Below are 17,182 nucleotides of genomic sequence, written 5' to 3' on the forward strand. Positions count from 1 at the left end.
GTTACGGATAACAAAACTCTGAGGAGCATAACACAAAGGCTAGTTAACATTTTTGCTGGCCCCGACATCAGAATTTATGAAGGTCATTAGAGCCTCAGAGAGGGTCATTATCTGGCCAGGGAAGGCCAAGATAAAATTTTAGAGAGGGCTGCTATCTGGCCAGAGAGAACCAGGCATGGGTGAGTTCAAGGCACAGGCACGGGCAGGCATTCCAAGCAAGTTCAGAATTTGTAGTCATTTATAGTAAAGCGGAAATTAGCCTTTCATGTCTTTGTGGCGGGATGGCTCCCAATTTTAAGAGGGAATCAGACTGGGTCTATCAACAAGACTAAAACATTTGCCCTGTTCCAGGCCAAGCTCACTTCACTGCCCTCACTGCCTCCTGGAACAATGTCACTGCCCACAATAAAATAAAAAAACAGGGGCTGAGGTTGTGGCTCAGTGCTAGAGCACTTGCCTTGCACATGTGGGGCACTGGGTTCGATCCTCAGCACCACATAAAATGAATAAATAAGGAAGTAAAACAAAGGTAATGTGTCCATGTTCAACTAGAAAATTACAACAACAACAACAAGCTCCTAATCTGGAAAGTGGAGCGACAACTTTCTCGAGGACACCCGATGGACACCAATTGATTATATCTACAGATAATTTCTGGATCCCAGCCCTTGTATTCCTCTATAAAAAGTCCAGTGTTCCCCCTGGCAGAGACAGTCATAGCCTCTGGGGATGAGAGTCCCCGTGTTTCTCCTTTGCTAGCTAAATTAATAAAACTTTTTCCTTTTTTCTCAAAACTTTGTCCTCATTGAATTGGCAACGGAGACAAGGGCGGAGCTTTCAGTATCACTATGATCCTCTTGGGTCCTGGGCTGACCGCACTGGTTCAGGGCCCAACAGCCAGAGGTGATAGGACTCCTACCCTCTGAGTGTTCACTGTCAAGTAGGGGTCCTGGGGATGGACAATCCTTTGCCAGCCATTTCTGGAGGTGTCAAGCAGTAGAGAAATCTACTAAGGGGCGGGCAGGCCCTCAGAGTACACAGGAGGCCGAGTGATAAGCCTCCCCATCTTTTTTTCCGAGCCAATGGATTTGCCCGGGAAGACATGGCTGAACCGCAGAGCTAGGGTCCGGGTGCCACCCCCACCTGACTTGGGGACCCCGGCCACGCCCCCGTTTCCAACTGAACACACCCACACCATTGTTAATCCCCAGCCACCCGACTGGCCCAGGGCCTGCACTTGGTGCTGGGAGTAGAGATGGGCCAGACGCTGTTCCTGCCCCACTCTGGCGGCCTCCTCGGGTCCAGGACTCCACCGCGCGACCAGCACGCTGGTTTCATACAGGAGGTCCGTAGCATAGAAGTTAACTAGTGAGATCAAAATAAACACACAAGACTAAGACTCCATTACCTTTTTCTTTGACCAGGTCCCAGAAGGCCCTCCCTCTGGCTCTCGCCTGGAACCATCCGGTGGGGCAGCAAGGCTTACTCAGGACCAGCAGGAGTGAGAGACAGGGAGCATGCCAGGGAGTGGCCTTTTATTGGGGAACAAGAAATTCAGGGGAAAATTCCATCCAATGAAGGTCTAGGGGGGCAGCATTCCAAGGTCAGGGTCAGTGATTGGTCTCAGGGTCAATGGTCAGTCACACCCCCACAGGTACAGGCTCTCGCACCTGGAGAGGGTGGGGATTAGCTCCCACACAGTTTGGCCAGAACCCCTCACACCCAAACAGGGAGGTGCCCAATCACGTGGGAGAATGGCTTCCCACACAGGACCCCCACCGGAAACCTCCCCCAGTGGGCTAGAACACCAGGATCAGATGAGGAGGGGGGACCTGGAGAGATGAACTTGTTGGAGACCTAGTGGCATACGGGAACAGGAGGCTGGTGGTGGAATCTAGAAGGCCTTCTGGAAGGCCCCCAGTAGCGGTTGAAGACAGGTCCAGATTTCCAGCGGGGGCACGTTCAGGTGATAGGGAAATCTGGGCAGTGGGGTTTGACAAAAGAGCCTGGGCAAAGATCCAGAGGTGTACAGCACAGGGCGACCAGGGACAGAGGAACCGGTTTTGGACCCCACCGATTGGTCCAGCCCCCTGGGAGGGTACCCATCTGGGTAGAGGCCCGTCCCTGAAACCCTTACTCTGCCTGCGCACCTCCCTACTGTAGTGCTTCCCCCACATATCCATCCCCTCAGAGACTATTCCTGTCCCAGACTCAGCACGCTGGTGGGCTTCTCCCCGCAAGTCACATGCCCACCTCCACCTTGCCCACACCCAACACCACAGCCGCGGTCTGGAGCCTTCCTCCTTAGATGGGAGGCGGTTCCCTTTGGGAACCATCTTCCCCAGAAGCCAAGCGCTGTTGGTCTCCAATCAAACCCAATGTTTGTTAGCTGTTCAACCTCGAAGGCAGGATCACAAATAGTCCCTTTTCATCTACAGGGTGCCCATGGATGGCAGCTTTTCACCCCCATTTCAGGGAGAACAACTTGCCGCCTGGAATGAAGAGTCTGACTCCCGGGCTGAGGATATAGCCCAGCGGTGGGGCGCTTGTGTAAAGGAGCAAGGCCTTGGGTCCCATACCCGAGCAGCAAAAAAAAGAAGAGGAGCCTGTGTTCTGTTGTTGTTTCCTTTCTCAGTAGGAGGAGCACATAGCAGCTCTTCAGTAATTTTTTTTTCTTTTATTTTGAGAGTCTCGCTTAGTTGCATAGGCTCTTGCTAAATTGTTGAGGTTGGCCTCGAACTTTCGATTCTTCTACCTCAGCCTCCTGAGTCACTGGGATTACACGTGTGGGTCGCCATGCGTGGCTATCCACTAAATATTTCTTGAAGGACTAAACCCTTGGAAGGCTACCTTGCTATTTAGGAGTATGCGTCCCTGCTCTCCCCCTCAACCCCAGGTGTTTTCTCTTAGTAACTGTCCATCCACTGCACCCAGCCCGCCCCTCTGCAGTTTGTCTGCAAACCTCCACTTATCCTTGGAGTTGAATCCAATCTCACCCCACATTGGGGTGGTCCCTGTACCTATCTATCACCACAGCCCCACTTCAATCTTGACAAAGCAGCCTCACCATCTTGTACAAGAATCAGGAATATAACTTTTGTTTAACGTTGGAAGTAATAAAACGTCTGAGGGCACTGAGTGACATCTTTGTTGTCACTCAAGTCACCGCAATCTAGTGTAATTCCTAGGTACGGGCAATACCTAATTGTAATACCTGAGTTGAATAGCCCGTGACTTTGGCGAGGGTCCAGGGCGGAAACGCTTAGACTAGAATAGAAGTGAGGTTGAAAGGACGACCATTCCTCCTGAAATCCTTTGGATTGGAGTAAGGGAAAAGAGACGAGGCTGAGGAGAAAGTAGGCAGACATGAAAACCCCTCAGAGAAGGCAGGGACGCGCGCCCTAGCATTTGAGAGCAAGACAACTAAAAAGGAGAAAGAAAAAAAAGGAACCGGAGAGAAGCACATAGCCAGTTTGATTCGCAGGTCTAACATTGAAAACAGACTTTAGGTTCCCCGGAAGGGGTGCACCGTTCCTGGAAGTACTGCAATACCAGGTCGATGCGTGGAGTGGACGGAGCAAGCTCCTATTCCAACTCCCTGCTCCAAAAATCCATTTAATATATTGTCCTCGGATAGAGGACGTATCAGATATTAAACTGATAAGAACAGATACTACACTTGATCTTAGCCAAAAGGCCGAGAAGCGATACCGTACCACCCGCCCCTCGCCCTCACCGCCCTGCTCTCGCCCACTTTCAACTCGCGGTGAGCGCCCGCGCCTACTCCCACTCTCTTTTTCTCTTGTCTCCTTCAGGCTCGCCCGGCGGTCCACTGGGCCCATGTGCAGCTTCACTATTGGCCTCACCTGGAGCAAGGAATTTTTAAGAGTCCTTCGCGGCTCCGGCATTCCGGGGCTGTGGAGTCCTCCCCTACTTTGCATGCCCCGCCCCTTACCCCGGGAGGCATGGCTACCCCGCGACTTCCTCTCTGGCGCCCACCCACTGACAAAAACAGAACTCGGGGGGGACTGGGACTGAGCGGTTAGAGGGGGCTGAATGCCGGAAGGAGTTGTTGGCTGTGAGCGGACCCAATTTTCCCCGGGGACACCGTTGCGAGACATTCGCAAAAGACTCCCAGGCTGTATGTTTTGTTATTGTTGTTTTTATAATTTCAGTCCTTTGGGAGATTCTTGATGATTTCTTTTTATTTATTTATTTATTTATTTATTTTTATGTGGTGCGGAGGATCAAACCCGGGGCCTCGCGCGTGCTAGGCGAGCCACAACCCCAGCCCTGACTGTATGGTTTTAATTTGTTCTTTGCCAGAGGAGAGGAAGACTAGCTTCGGACCTGACCGGTCTGGAGAGGCTTGTTCTTGTCAGCGCGGTCCGGAGGTCCTCTCTGCAAGGTTCGGGAAGGCTGCAAGCTCTTCAGGTGGGGCGAGCCCCGCAGGGCAGAGGGAGGGGATTCCCCCCAGCTGCAGAACCGGTTTCAAATCAACGCTGTTTCCTTTCCCCCTGGTTCTCACCCCGTCGCTGGGCTACATCCCCAGCTCTCTCTCTCTCTCTCTCTTTTTTTTTTTGTACCTTTAGTACCGGGAATTGAATGAGTTCACTCGTTCGACCACTGAGCCACACCCCCCAGACCTACTTTTGTATTTTATTTAGAGATAGGTTCTCACTGAGTTGCTTCTTTTTTTTTTTTTATTTTTATTTATTTATTTTTTTATTGTTGGTCGTTCAAAACATTACATAGTTCTTAATACATCATATTTCACAGTTTGATTCAAGTGGGTTATGAACTCCCAATTTTACCCCGTATACAGATTGCTGTATCACATCAGTTACCCTTCCATTGAATGACATATTGCCTTTCTCTGATGTATTCTGCTGTCTGTCCTATTCTCTACTATCTCTCTACTATCCCCCCTCCCCTCCCCTCCCCTCCCCTTTTCTCTCACTACCCCTTCTACTGTAAATCATTTCTTCCATTTGTATTATCTTGTCTTACCCCTCCTTTCCTCTTATATGTCATTTTGTATAACCCTGAGGATCGCCTTCCATTTCCATGCGATTTCCCTTCTCCCTCCCTTTCCCTCCCACCTCTCATCCCTGTTTAATGTAAATCTTCTTCTCAAGCTCTTCGACCCTACCCTGTCCTTGTTTACTCCCCTTATTTCAAAGGAGTCATTTGGTATTTGTTTTTTAAAGATTGACTAGCTTCACTTAGCATAATCTGCTCTAATGCCATCCATTTCCCTCCAAATTCTATGATTTTGTCATTTTTTAATGCAGAGTAATACTCCATTGTATATAAATGCCACATTTTTTTTATCCATTCATCTATTGAAGGGCATCTAGGCTGATTCCACAATCTTGCTATCGTGAATTGTGCTGCTATGAACATCGATGTAGCAGTGTCCCTGTAGCATGCTCTTTTTAGGTCTTTTGGGAATAGACCTAGAAGGGGAATAGCTGGGTCAAATGGTGGTTCCATTCCCAGCTTTCCAAGAAATCTCCATACCGCTTTCCAAATTGGCTGCACCAATTTGCAGTCCCACCAGCAATGAACAAGAGTGCCCTTTTCCCCGCATCCTCTCCAGCACTTATTGTTGTTTGACTTCCTAATGGCTGCCAATCTTACTGGAGTGAGATGGTATCTTAGGGTAGTTTTGATTTGCATTTCTCTGACTGCTAGAGATGGTGAGCATTTTTTCATGTACTTATTGATTGATTGTATGTCCTCCTCTGAGAAGTGTCTGTTCAGGTCCTTGGCCCATTTATTGATTGGGTTATTTGTTATCTTATTGTCTAATTTTTTGAGTTCTTTGCATACTGTGGGATCAGGCTCCAAATTCCTCAATAGGACACCCATAGCGCAAGAGTTAACAACTAGAATCAACAAATGGGACTTACTCAAACTAAAAAGTTTTTTCTCAGCAAAAGAAACAACAAGAGAGATAAACAGGGAGCCTACATCTTGGGAACAAATCTTTACTCCACACACTTCAGATAGAGCCCTAATAACCAGAATATACAATGAGTTGCTTCTTAATCGCAGGGAGAAATCCGTTTGGGTGTCGCCTCCTCCAGGACGTCTTCCTTAAGGAAGGGCCCTTCCTCACCACACTCAAATGTAATCGGCATCCATCCTGTACATTTGATTGCATCTTACGGCAGGCACACCGTTCGCCCGCCGTTTGGAGCCATTCCTCATCTCCCCCACCGAAACATGAGGCCCTGGAGGGCCGTGGCCCTCACGGGTACTAGTCCTGTCAACGCCAGCAGTTGAGAGTGCTCAGCTAACCTTTGCAGAGGAAGGAAGCCGTGGGAGAGGACGTGATGGGCACCAGGGAATGAACCAGAGAAGACGCGTGGAGGAGGCTACTAGCTCTAGTGTAGGGGCTAAGGCCGGACACCTGAGTAGGGATGCTCTGGGGAAGGGCTGGGGTAAAGTTTCTCTCTGCCGCAGAGTCGACATTTGCCTTTCCCATTCTCTTTGCCTACAGCACTTCAGTTTCTTTGGTTTGACCGCAGAAAAGCAAGAGGCTATCATGGGTGTAGGAGTGAAGTTCAGTCAGTCATTTTCCCCCTGCCAGGGGGAAAGCCTGATGAACAGCCAGGGCCAACAGAAACTGAGTGCTCTCTGTGTACTGCTTTTAGAGGTGGGTGTGATATACCTAGCCTAGTTATCTCATTAGATTAGAAGCCAGCTTGTCACAAGTTATGAAGGATTCATTTCTGTTTTCTGTAAAAATATCAGGATGTCTGTATGGCCTGGCCATTAGTTGATGTTGTAAAGCTGATTGGAATGCCTGCCCGTGCCCTGAACTCACCCAGGTCCGGTTTTCCCTGACCATATAACAACCCTTTCCTAAACCTTAGTGACTCCTCATAAATTCTGGCCCTCCCTGGCCAGATAACGACCCTCTATGCCGGGGCCAGCAAAAATGTAAACTACCATTAGTGTGATGCTTGTCAGAGTTCTGTTATCTGTAACCCCCCTTTGTGTAACTTTTTGGGCTATAAAACGGGGCCACAAAGAAGCCTCGGGACTGTCTTGTTCCCGCCGTTTTGGGAGGGAAAGGCAGCCCGGCGGGTCGAAATAAAAAGCTTGCTTTAATTTGATTTTAATTGGAGTCAGTGGTCTTTTCTTGCGTCCTGGTCTAACATTTTGGAGTTCCCCAGCGAGATGACCCTGCCCGACCAGACCACAAGAGCAGACTGCTGGAAATCCTGAAGCCGGCCTTCGCTCCAGGGCTCCGGGCTGGAGAGCCACTCTAGGGGGTGCGCAACTTGAGACGTTCCAAGGCCTCGGAGTGAGCCTTCGTCCCCGGAGCACTGCAGTGAACTGCCGCACTAAAAACTATCAGCAAGCACCTGGGGGAGGAGGCCTCCATAGGTAAGTGGCGCCTTTATAACATCTGGTATCCGGTTAAGGGAGATCTCTTCTGATGACAGAGAGGTGGCCTGGCGAGGCTCACATATACTCCTGTCCGGACAGTAACGAGAAATCGTTCTGTCTTCTGTTCTGTTCTGTAGGGAATTCCTCTGGAAGGGTAGAGAGGTGCCGACGGGCACGCACGCGCTCCTACCCCGGAGCTTTGGCAAGACGTTGCATTGCTCTTCTGTTTTTCTGTTTCGGCGCCGGGTTTCTGTTTTTTTGTGTTTTGTTCTGTGTTCTATATGTTTTTTGCTTGTTTGTTTGTTTTTGTGTGTTTCGTTGTGTGATTTCTGTGGTAAAAACTTTAGGATATTGGACGTGAAAATGGGTAATAAAGCAAGTCAGCCTGACCCCCTTTGGACTGTGTTTTAAGGAACTGCGATGAACTTTACCCCCCTTTGTTAAGCAGGAGGAGAGAAGCCCCTAGCTGGCTGCCTGGAGCACACCCACTGCAGAGGGCAATGCCTGCTGGGGATCTAAGAACTGAGTATCTCCCAGGTTAACAAGTGAAACTCCTTTAAAACCCCTTGTCCCTCCAGATCAAGAGAGTCCCCTGTGTTTCTCCTTTGTTAGCAAAGCAATAAACCTCCCTTTTTCTTTTTCTCAAAATCCTGTCCTCATTATTAAATTGGCATTAATTGGCTCTAAGGTCAGGAACCGAACTTTCAGTTACAAATTTTGATACCCACCCCACCCCCAGAACTTTTTGAGAGCTGACTACTGAAATGTTAGGAGATGGAGTGTGCTTGGGGTGGAATCCTGTAAGTAAAAGGAGGGACTGAGGGACTCCCAGCAGCTGCCGAAGCCCTGTTGCTTCGGGGATTCCCTCCTTCCTTCCCTGTACTGTAAGGATTATGCCACCTCTGTCTTCTTAAAAAGAGAAAAAGAAAAAGGAGACACTTAATGCAGTAAAGTCGCCATGGAGACCCTTGATTTTATATTTCAGGTTGCCCCTCTGTGAAAACATCTGGTCCCCTTGTGGGGACATCTATGGTGCCACTGGTGTAGGAGATTTTTCTCTTATCTGCTCTGTTTTAAATGGTTTCTGTCTGTCAGCCATAGTCTGGAGCTCCTCTCTGTCTGTCCTGTGTCTTTGTTTCTGACCCTTTAAGACATGTGCAATAGTGTGTTGATATTATAAATTGTTTCTTGGGAATGATCTTGGCTGAATGTGTGTCTAAAAGATGATGTTTTATTGTAACAATGTGGTATCTGAATGGGTTTTTGATGCATTGCACAATGCTGCAGTTAAAAGTTGGGTTTAGGTAATTGTTTAGTTTATGATTTCAGATAATTCATGCCAGAGAACTTAAATACTTAGGATGGAAAACTAAAGAACTCTACTTCCAAGTTGGCAAGTAACTTCCTAATCATTCAGTCTTTTTTTCACCAATTTTGAATTGGGTAGTCTGGGAAAATGTTACTGTGTGTACCAGTGCATTAATTTGGACAAGGATAGTAAATCATAGTATGGTATCTGTTGACAAAACAAGATGTAAAGATATAAAATTTTGTGAATTGTATCTTAAATTTATATCATAATTTTCAACATTCGAACCTGAAAATTATGACTTATGGTTAAAATGCCTTAGGCCTGAGGTGTCTGCTCAGAATAGCAGTTTTTCCCTGCTCCTTCAGACCTCAGCCAGGACTTATGTTGAAATGCAAATGAAAGAAGCCTGCAAGCTCAGTAGGAGATTGATCTGAGGCCTAAGGAAAAAAAAAAAAAAAAAAAGTAAATTGTATGGTATTTACTAATTACTGGCCAGTCATTTTTTCTAGGACTCTTGTTTTTTCCTTAGATTCTGTATTTTTTTGAGCTCATGATTTTGACCCTACAGACCTAGGTTACTGTTTTTCTGATCAGTCCTATCTTTGACCAACTGTGGAGTTTTTGAAACATTGCAATGGAGATTTCACCTGCGAAAAGTTACTAAGGCCTTTACTATTGTTATGTGTGCACACTTGTGTTATGTGTTATATGTCTATATATACATATGTCCGTATATCATATATATGATATACAAATTAACATATATAAGGAGCGCTCATAAAAACAAATTAAAAAAAAAGGATCCAAAGATCTTTAATTCATGTGATCTAAATGGTTCAATTTAAATTGGATAACACTTTACCACTGAGTCACATCCCCAGCTCTTTGCTTTTCATTTTGAGACAGGCTGTCACCATGTTGCTTAGGGCCTTGTTGAGCTGTTGATGTTGGCCTCAAACTTAGGATCCTCCTGCCTCAGCCTCTGGTGTTGTTGGGTCTCCAGCGGGCTTCGTGTTTAATTTAGCACAGACCTAACAGGCGAATAGTAATTTGCTATGTGAGCCTTAAAAATCGAGAAACACTAGGACAATCCCTCCTGGAACGCACTGTAGCAATCTAGGTGTGCAACGGAAAGGGGACATGATATGATGGTCAAAGACAAAGCTGAAAACCATAGTTGAAAGAGTTGAGTTTTTCGCAAGAAAGTGAAAAGGAGCAGAAAGCGGCATGTGAGACTGACTTGCTTCCCTATGCAGCTGTTAAGCAGTGAGGAAAGCGAAAACAGCGGTAAAAAAAGACAGACATATTAAGTAGACACGACACGGAGAGAGGAAAGAAAGGTGTTTCAATAAGAACCAGGGAAGAGAGAGCTTAAGAAACCTTGAAGGAACAGTGTAGAGTCTGATTTTGAAACCAGTATTTATGTTCCCCCAGAGGGGTGCACCGTTCCTGGAAGTACTGCAATACCAGGTCGATGCGTGGAGTGGACGGAGCAAGCTCCTATTCCAACTCCCTGCTCCAAAAATCCATTTAATATATTGTCCTCGGATAGAGGACGTATCAGATATTAAACTGATAAGAACAGATACTACACTTGATCTTAGCCAAAAGGCCGAGAAGCGATACCGTATCACTCGCCCCTCGCCCTCACCGCCCTCCGCTCGCTCACTTTCAACTCGCGGTGAGCGCCATCACGCCTACCCCCGACTCTCTTTCTCCCATGTCTCCTTCGGGCTCGCAAGGGGTCCACTGCCCCCGCGTGCAGATTCACCATTGGCCCCACCTGGAACTAGGAATTTTAACAGTCCGTCGTGGCTCCGGCGTTCCGGGACTGAGCAGCCCTCCCCTACTTTGCATGCCCCGCCCCTTCCCCGGGGAGGCGTGGCTACCGCCAGGGACTTCCTCTCTCGCCACCACCCACTGACAAAACAGAACCTTGGGGGTCGGGGGGGACTGGGACTGGGCAGCTAGAGAGAGCTGTGAGCGGGCCCAATTTTCCCAAGGACGCCGTTGGGAGACATTTACAAAACACCCCCCAGGCTGTATGTTTTGTTGTTGTTTTATAATTGTTATTGTTGTTTTTATAATTCCAATCCTTTAAGATATTCTTGATGATTTCTTTGTATTTATTTATTTTTATGTGGTGCCGAGGATCAAACCCAGGGCCTCGCGCGTGCTAGGCGAGCCACTACCCAGCCCTGACTGTATGGTTTTAATTTGTTCTTTGCCAGCGAAGAGGAAGACCAGCTTCGGACCTGACCCTTCTGGGAGAGGCTTGTTCTGAGTCAGGGCGGTCTGGAGGTCCTGTCTGCAAGGGGGAAGGCTGGTGGCTGACAGCGGGAGAAGGCAGCAAGCTCTTCAGGTGGGGCGAGCCCCGCAGGGCAGAGGGAGGGGATTCCCCCCAGCTGCAGAACCGGTTTCAAATCAACGCTGTTTCCTTTCCCCCTGGTTCTCACCCCGTTGCTGGGCTACATCCCCAGCTCTCTCTCTCTCTCTCTCTTTTTTTTTTTTTGGTACCTTTAGTACCGGGAATTGAATGAGTTCACTCGCTCGACCACTGAGCCACACCCCCCAGACCTACTTTTGTATTTTATTTAGAGATAGGTTCTCACTGAGTTGCTTCTTAATCGCAGGGAGAAATCCGTTTGGGTGTCGCCTCCTCCAGGACGTCTTCCTTAAGGAAGGGCCCTTCCTCACCACACTCAAATGTAATCGGCATCCATCCTGTACATTTGATTGCATCTTACGGCAGGCACACCGTTCGCCCGCCGTTTGGAGCCATTCCTCATCTCCCCCACCGAAACATGAGGCCCTGGAGGGCCGTGGCCCTCACGGGTACTAGTCCTGTCAACGCCAGCAGTTGAGAGTGCTCAGCTAACCTTTGCAGAGGAAGGAAGCCGTGGGAGAGGACGTGATGGGCACCAGGGAATGAACCAGAGAAGACGCGTGGAGGAGGCTACTAGCTCTAGTGTAGGGGCTAAGGCCGGACACCTGAGTAGGGATGCTCTGGGGAAGGGCTGGGGTAAAGTTTCTCTCTGCCGCAGAGTCGACATTTGCCTTTCCCATTCTCTTTGCCTACAGCACTTCAGTTTCTTTGGTTTGACCGCAGAAAAGCAAGAGGCTATCATGGGTGTAGGAGTGAAGTTCAGTCAGTCATTTTCCCCCTGCCAGGGGGAAAGCCTGATGAACAGCCAGGGCCAACAGAAACTGAGTGCTCTCTGTGTACTGCTTTTAGTCCTCTCCACCATGAGGTGGGTGTTATTGTCTAGGGCCGAGTTTAGGCAGAGCCAAGTCCTCTAGGATAACATTTTAAGGGAGTGCCTCTCTAAAAACTTTCCAGTAATGGAGATAAATAATATTTTAGTACAACGTATCTTACCCATCAAGACGATCAAAATATGCATCTTGATTACCGAGCCTTTTTTTTTGGGGGGGGGGGGGTGCGTGTTTGTTTCTTTGCTCAAGGCCCCTGTCTGGCTCCTTTCACTCCACCCTGGTCCCCGCCTTTGTTATCATCACCTCCATTCTCCTGACCAGTGCTGAATGGCAGCCACGGGCCACATGGAGCCCTGGAAAGGTGGTTCCTTGTAGTTCAGTGGTGCCGTGAGTGTAAAATACAGTGTTCAAATGTGGAACATCTCGTTTGTGATTTTACATCTGTGTGGTGTTCAAGCGAGGTTTTGGATTCATCAAGGTAAGTAGATATTATTTCAAGATACTAAACTTGATTTCCCGTCTTTTTTGTTTGTTTGTTTTGTTTGTTTTTTCCTTTCAAAACTACTATGTCCCCAGTCTTTTGATCCATGCTTTTAGATACTGCCTTGACCTGAGGAAGATTTGGCTCACAGGGAGGTTACTTGTGCACACCCTGTGCTTCACTGCTAGGACAGCAGACCCAGACTCAATGGTACCTGGGTCACGGTGGGGGCAGTTGAGATATGTGAAATGAAGCCTGTTCTAAGGTGCTTGGTTTCAGGCTGGGGATGTGGCTCAAGGGGTAGCCCGCTCGCCTGCCATGCGCGGGGGGGTGCTGGGTTCGATCCTCAGCACCACATAAAATTAAAGTCCACTGAGGTACTTGCTTGCATTTTCTGTGTTGTGATGTTATTTGTTGAATGTAATAATTAGGTATTTGTGAATATATTGCTGTAGGGCTGGGGATGTAGCTCAGTGGTAGTGTGCTTGTCTAGAATGCACAAGGCCCTGGGTTCCATCCCCAGTACCACCCCCCCAAAAAAATGAATATATTTCTGTAATTCCTGACAACATCCAGAAAATAAAATCATCCTAAATTGAACACAAAGAACGTGCCGCCTCGATAATTTAATATTACACACATGGCTCATGTATCTCTAGCAGGCAGCACTGTCTTAGGCTGAGAACTTAGCTCAGAGAGCCTAAACAATTGACCAATGTCACACAGCTAATATGCAGCGAGGTCACACAATTTGAACCCAAGCTTCTTTTAATTACATGGGGTGGGGTGTCTTCATGTTTTTTGTTCTCTTTTTCTTTTTTTACACGGGGGATTGACCTGAGGGTACTGTACCACTGAGCCACATCCCCAGCCCTTTTCATTTTTTATTTTGAGACAGGGTCCTGCTAAGTTGCTGATGCTGGACTGAACTTGCAAACCTTTCTGCCTCAGCCTCCCTAGTTGCTGGGATTACAGGCTTGTGCCGCTGCACCGGGTGTCTTCGTTTTTTAACTGTATAGTGGGGGTGATGATGACACTTCTCTAAGTAGGCTACTTTTGAAGCTATGGGGGAAACAGGAGCGAATAGGAATCTCTTAAGTGTACATCGGAGAAAGCCACTTCTCACCTGTAAAATCGGAATACTGTCCACTTTACAGTGCTGTGCACAACCTGCCCCCGCCCGTCGTGGGCATTCTACTTCATGTCCCGCTTTGCCTGGCTTTCTTTGTTTCATGCCATTCGTTATCTTTTGTAATGTACGTAGGAAATGTGCGGATGGGGATGATGTAGCTAAGTGGTAGAGTGCTTGCCCAGCATGAGTGAGGCCCTTGGGTTTGGACCCCAGTACCTCTAAAAAGGTAAAAGACAATTCCCAAGATAGAAATATAGACACATGGTTGTGTAGCATATTCGCAGATATACTGGTATGACTGGGACTCTGTGGGCTTCCCCCATCCCATGATTCCTGTTTAGTTCTGTGTGCATCAGGCTGCCTTCTGCTCACTGATTTGGTTTTCCTGACAAGGGGGTGTGCGGGATTGTAGGCATGAGGGTGCAGGTCGTTGGAATGGAATATCTCTCTTTGCAAACTAGGGACTCCACTTTCTGGTTCATGATCAGCCGTGAGGTTTACCGTGATTGTCCCATGTGTGCACAGACCAGATCACCTCAAGAGATGGCAACAGAAGCACATGATGTTAGGGAGGCTTCCTCTGGGTGTCTGTGACCTCCTCAGTGCTGCAGCACCAGGCTAGAGATTTGGGAATTTCTGTTGCAGGACACCGACTCCAAGGGCACAGTGAAAATTGAGAAGCGGTACATGTTGCCCGGGTCTCACCAGCAGGCACGATATCACATTTTTGGAAAATTGCCAATTCCTGAGGGGAAAATTTGCCTTTCAGTGGAGTTTTTATTTAATTTTATATATCTGCTTTAGAATCTCTTCTTCTTTCCTGTGAACTTTCCATGCTTGGCCTTTGCCCATTTTATTTTTCCTAATGTGCATTTTGTCTTTTATTATTATCTCTAGGTGCTTTTTTTTAATTGTTGATAGATCTTTGTTTTATTTATTTATACTCGGTGCTGAGAATCGAACCCAGTGCCTCACACATGCCAGGTGAGTGCGCTACCACTGAGCCCCAGCCCCAGCCCCATAGGTGCTTTGTTTTGTTTTGTTTTTTGTTTGTTTGGTAGTGGAGAATGAAACCAGAGGCACTTCACCACTGAGACACATTCCCTGTCCTTCCCCTTTTTCAGACACTAAATTGCTTAGAGCCTCACTAAGTTGTTGAGGCTGGCCTCAGACCTATGATCTTCCTGCCTCAATCTCTAGAGTCTCTGGGCTTAGAGGTATGTTATACCACACCCATCTAGGATCTATTCACATATTAGAAAGTTACATTCTTTTTCTATGTGCAAAATAATATTTTTTATTAATGTGTTACTTACTTATTATTATTATTTTTTTACTATCTGCCCATGTGTTCTATTTTCTTTTTTTGCCATGGATTTTTTTCTTTGGGTGGGGACATACCAGGGATTGAACTCAGGGGCACTCAACCACTGAGCCACATCCCTATCCTATTTTGTATTATATTTACGGACAGGTCTCACTGAGTTGCTCAGTGCCATGCTTTTGTTGAGGCTGACTTTGAACTCGTGATCTTCCTGCCTCAGCCTCCTGAGCCACTGGGATCACAGGCGTGCTCTACCACACCTAGCTTGTCATGGATATAAAAGAAAAAAATAGTCAATTTACATTTTTCTTTTATGGCTTTTGAATTTTGAGACAGAAGCCCAACGGAAATGTCCACATGACCTGGTATAGTGGCACAGGCCCTGTGATCCCAAAGACTTGGGAGACTGAGGATCAGGAGTTCAAAGCCAGCCTTAGTGAAGCCCTAAGCAACTTAGTGAGACCCTGTCTCAAAATAAACAAAAATTAAAAGGTCTGGGGATGTGGCTCAGTGGGTAAGTGCACTTGACTTCAATCCCTTCTGTCAAAAAAAAAAAAAAAAAAAAAGAAGGAGAAGAAGAAGAAGAAAGAAGAAAGAATAAATGTCCACATGGTTGTCCCTGCAGCCACGCTGCCCCTTAGTCTGTCTTCTAGTCCACTATGCCCTGGCCAGCATTTCCTCAAAGCTCATAGGCAATCACCAAACCCACAGGGCCTCCCTGGCCCCCGTTCCCTGACACTGATCTGCCGGGTTTCTTTTCTCGAGACTAAAAGGCTCGGGGGTCACTCTAGTTAAACTGGGCTAACTGGGGCTGGGGATATGGCTCAAGTGGTAGCGCGCTCGCCTGGCATGCGTGCGTCCCGGGTTCGATCCTCAGCACCACATACAAACAAAGATGTTGTGTCCGCTGAAAACTAAAAAATAAATATTAAAAAAAAACAAAAAACTGAAGGATTTAAAAAAAAAAAAAACTGGGCTAACTGGGCTGCACAAAATAACCACACAAGAGACACAGTGACACTTTGGGGTCACTGTGATGGCTCCTCTGACCTCAAGGGTCTGCAGAAAGAGAGAGAGCTAGAGCACACGCGCTGACCCCTTTTATTGAGGAGAAGCTATTCAAATGAGGCAAGGGGTCAGGTCTCAGGGGGCTGAGTCTATCTTCATGATGTCCACTGTCAGCAGGTTGACTGACACCTGGGTAGGCCACACCCAAGGGCACAGTAAGAGAAGGGGACACACACAAGGCACTTCCATGGAAGATTCTATCCTAAACAGGGCAAGGGGTTCTATTACAAAGGAACAGGTGAGCGTAGCTTCACCCATGGGGCTGTAGCAAGACACACCCATGCAGAGGACACCGACCCTGGCGCCCAAGAAGGGTGCCACATTTCTGTGACTGAGCCTCAGCACCCAGCGGGGGAGTGTAAGTCAGTCACGTGTAAGGTTGGCCTCCCACACTGATCTATGGCAAGACCTTATAGGACTCCAAACTTCAGGGGGGATGAGATGAGGACAGGTGTCTTAACACAGTTCGTGGCTGATTTTCTTAAATTGTTATAGCCCAACTTAGATCATGGCTCGGCTCAGTAAGCACCCTATAAAATGTAGGATATTAATAGATAAGACAAGGTAGGGTAACAGGAGAAGTAATGTTAAGGTATCCTGGCCATACTTAAGGGGCTGGGGCTGGGGCTGGGGCTCAGCGGTAGAGCCCTTGCCTGGCATGGCTGAGGCACTGGCTTTGACTCTCAGCACTGCATATAAATAAATGAGTAAAATAAAGGTCCGTTGACATCTAAACTGCCGCAGTCCGGCTGCAGCAAAATAGCTGGGGGGGGGGGTTGTGGGGGGGGGTGACGAATAACTTGTGTATGTTGATACAGCAGGAATGGGAGCCATTTATTGTAGGGCAACAGAGCTATTTATACATTTTGCACAGCTTATCTTAATTAGCATAAACTAGATACATCCATCAACCAATAAGGAATCTCCACACTTAATGGCTCGCTTTTGTTACTTCTCAAACCACTCCCTCTGACATTTTGCCAGGCACCATCCAGACTGGTTTATGAACTCTAACATTTCTCTGGCAAAATACCAGGTGTTATTTTTGACTTATTTACAGACCTTAACATAAACAAATGTTGAAAAAAAGAAATAGTACTGAAAAGAACTTAGCTCCAGTGACTCCATTTTGAAGTTCCGCCATAGTGACCTAGATTTAACCCTAGTCATATAACTTGTTTTAAGTAGAAGTTGTTTCTGTACTAGTTGTGTTCAGAAGAAGGATGTGATTATATGCATTGGCTG

General features: G+C 47.3%; 1 long non-coding RNA gene and 2 other non-coding genes across 3 annotated transcripts; 1 reads left to right on the forward strand and 2 right to left on the reverse strand.

The window, feature by feature from the left end:
* Positions 1-3,518: 3,518 nt before the first annotated feature.
* Positions 3,519-3,709, reverse strand: LOC113178514 (U2 spliceosomal RNA). The gene has a single exon (XR_003300215.2). It is a non-coding gene; the product is annotated as a U2 spliceosomal RNA (small nuclear RNA).
* A 6,440-nt stretch (positions 3,710-10,149) lies between these two features.
* LOC144256322 (U2 spliceosomal RNA) lies at positions 10,150-10,340 on the reverse strand. The gene has a single exon (XR_013344093.1). It is a non-coding gene; the product is annotated as a U2 spliceosomal RNA (small nuclear RNA).
* A 317-nt stretch (positions 10,341-10,657) lies between these two features.
* On the forward strand, positions 10,658-12,992 carry LOC144255961 (uncharacterized). Its single transcript, XR_013344010.1, has 3 exons — positions 10,658-10,758; positions 10,948-11,078; positions 11,350-12,992. It is a non-coding gene; the product is annotated as an uncharacterized LOC144255961 (long non-coding RNA).
* Positions 12,993-17,182: the final 4,190 nt, after the last annotated feature.

This window comes from Urocitellus parryii, chromosome 7, assembly GCF_045843805.1.
Source record: "Urocitellus parryii isolate mUroPar1 chromosome 7, mUroPar1.hap1, whole genome shotgun sequence".
Taxonomy (NCBI): Eukaryota; Metazoa; Chordata; class Mammalia; order Rodentia; family Sciuridae; genus Urocitellus; species Urocitellus parryii.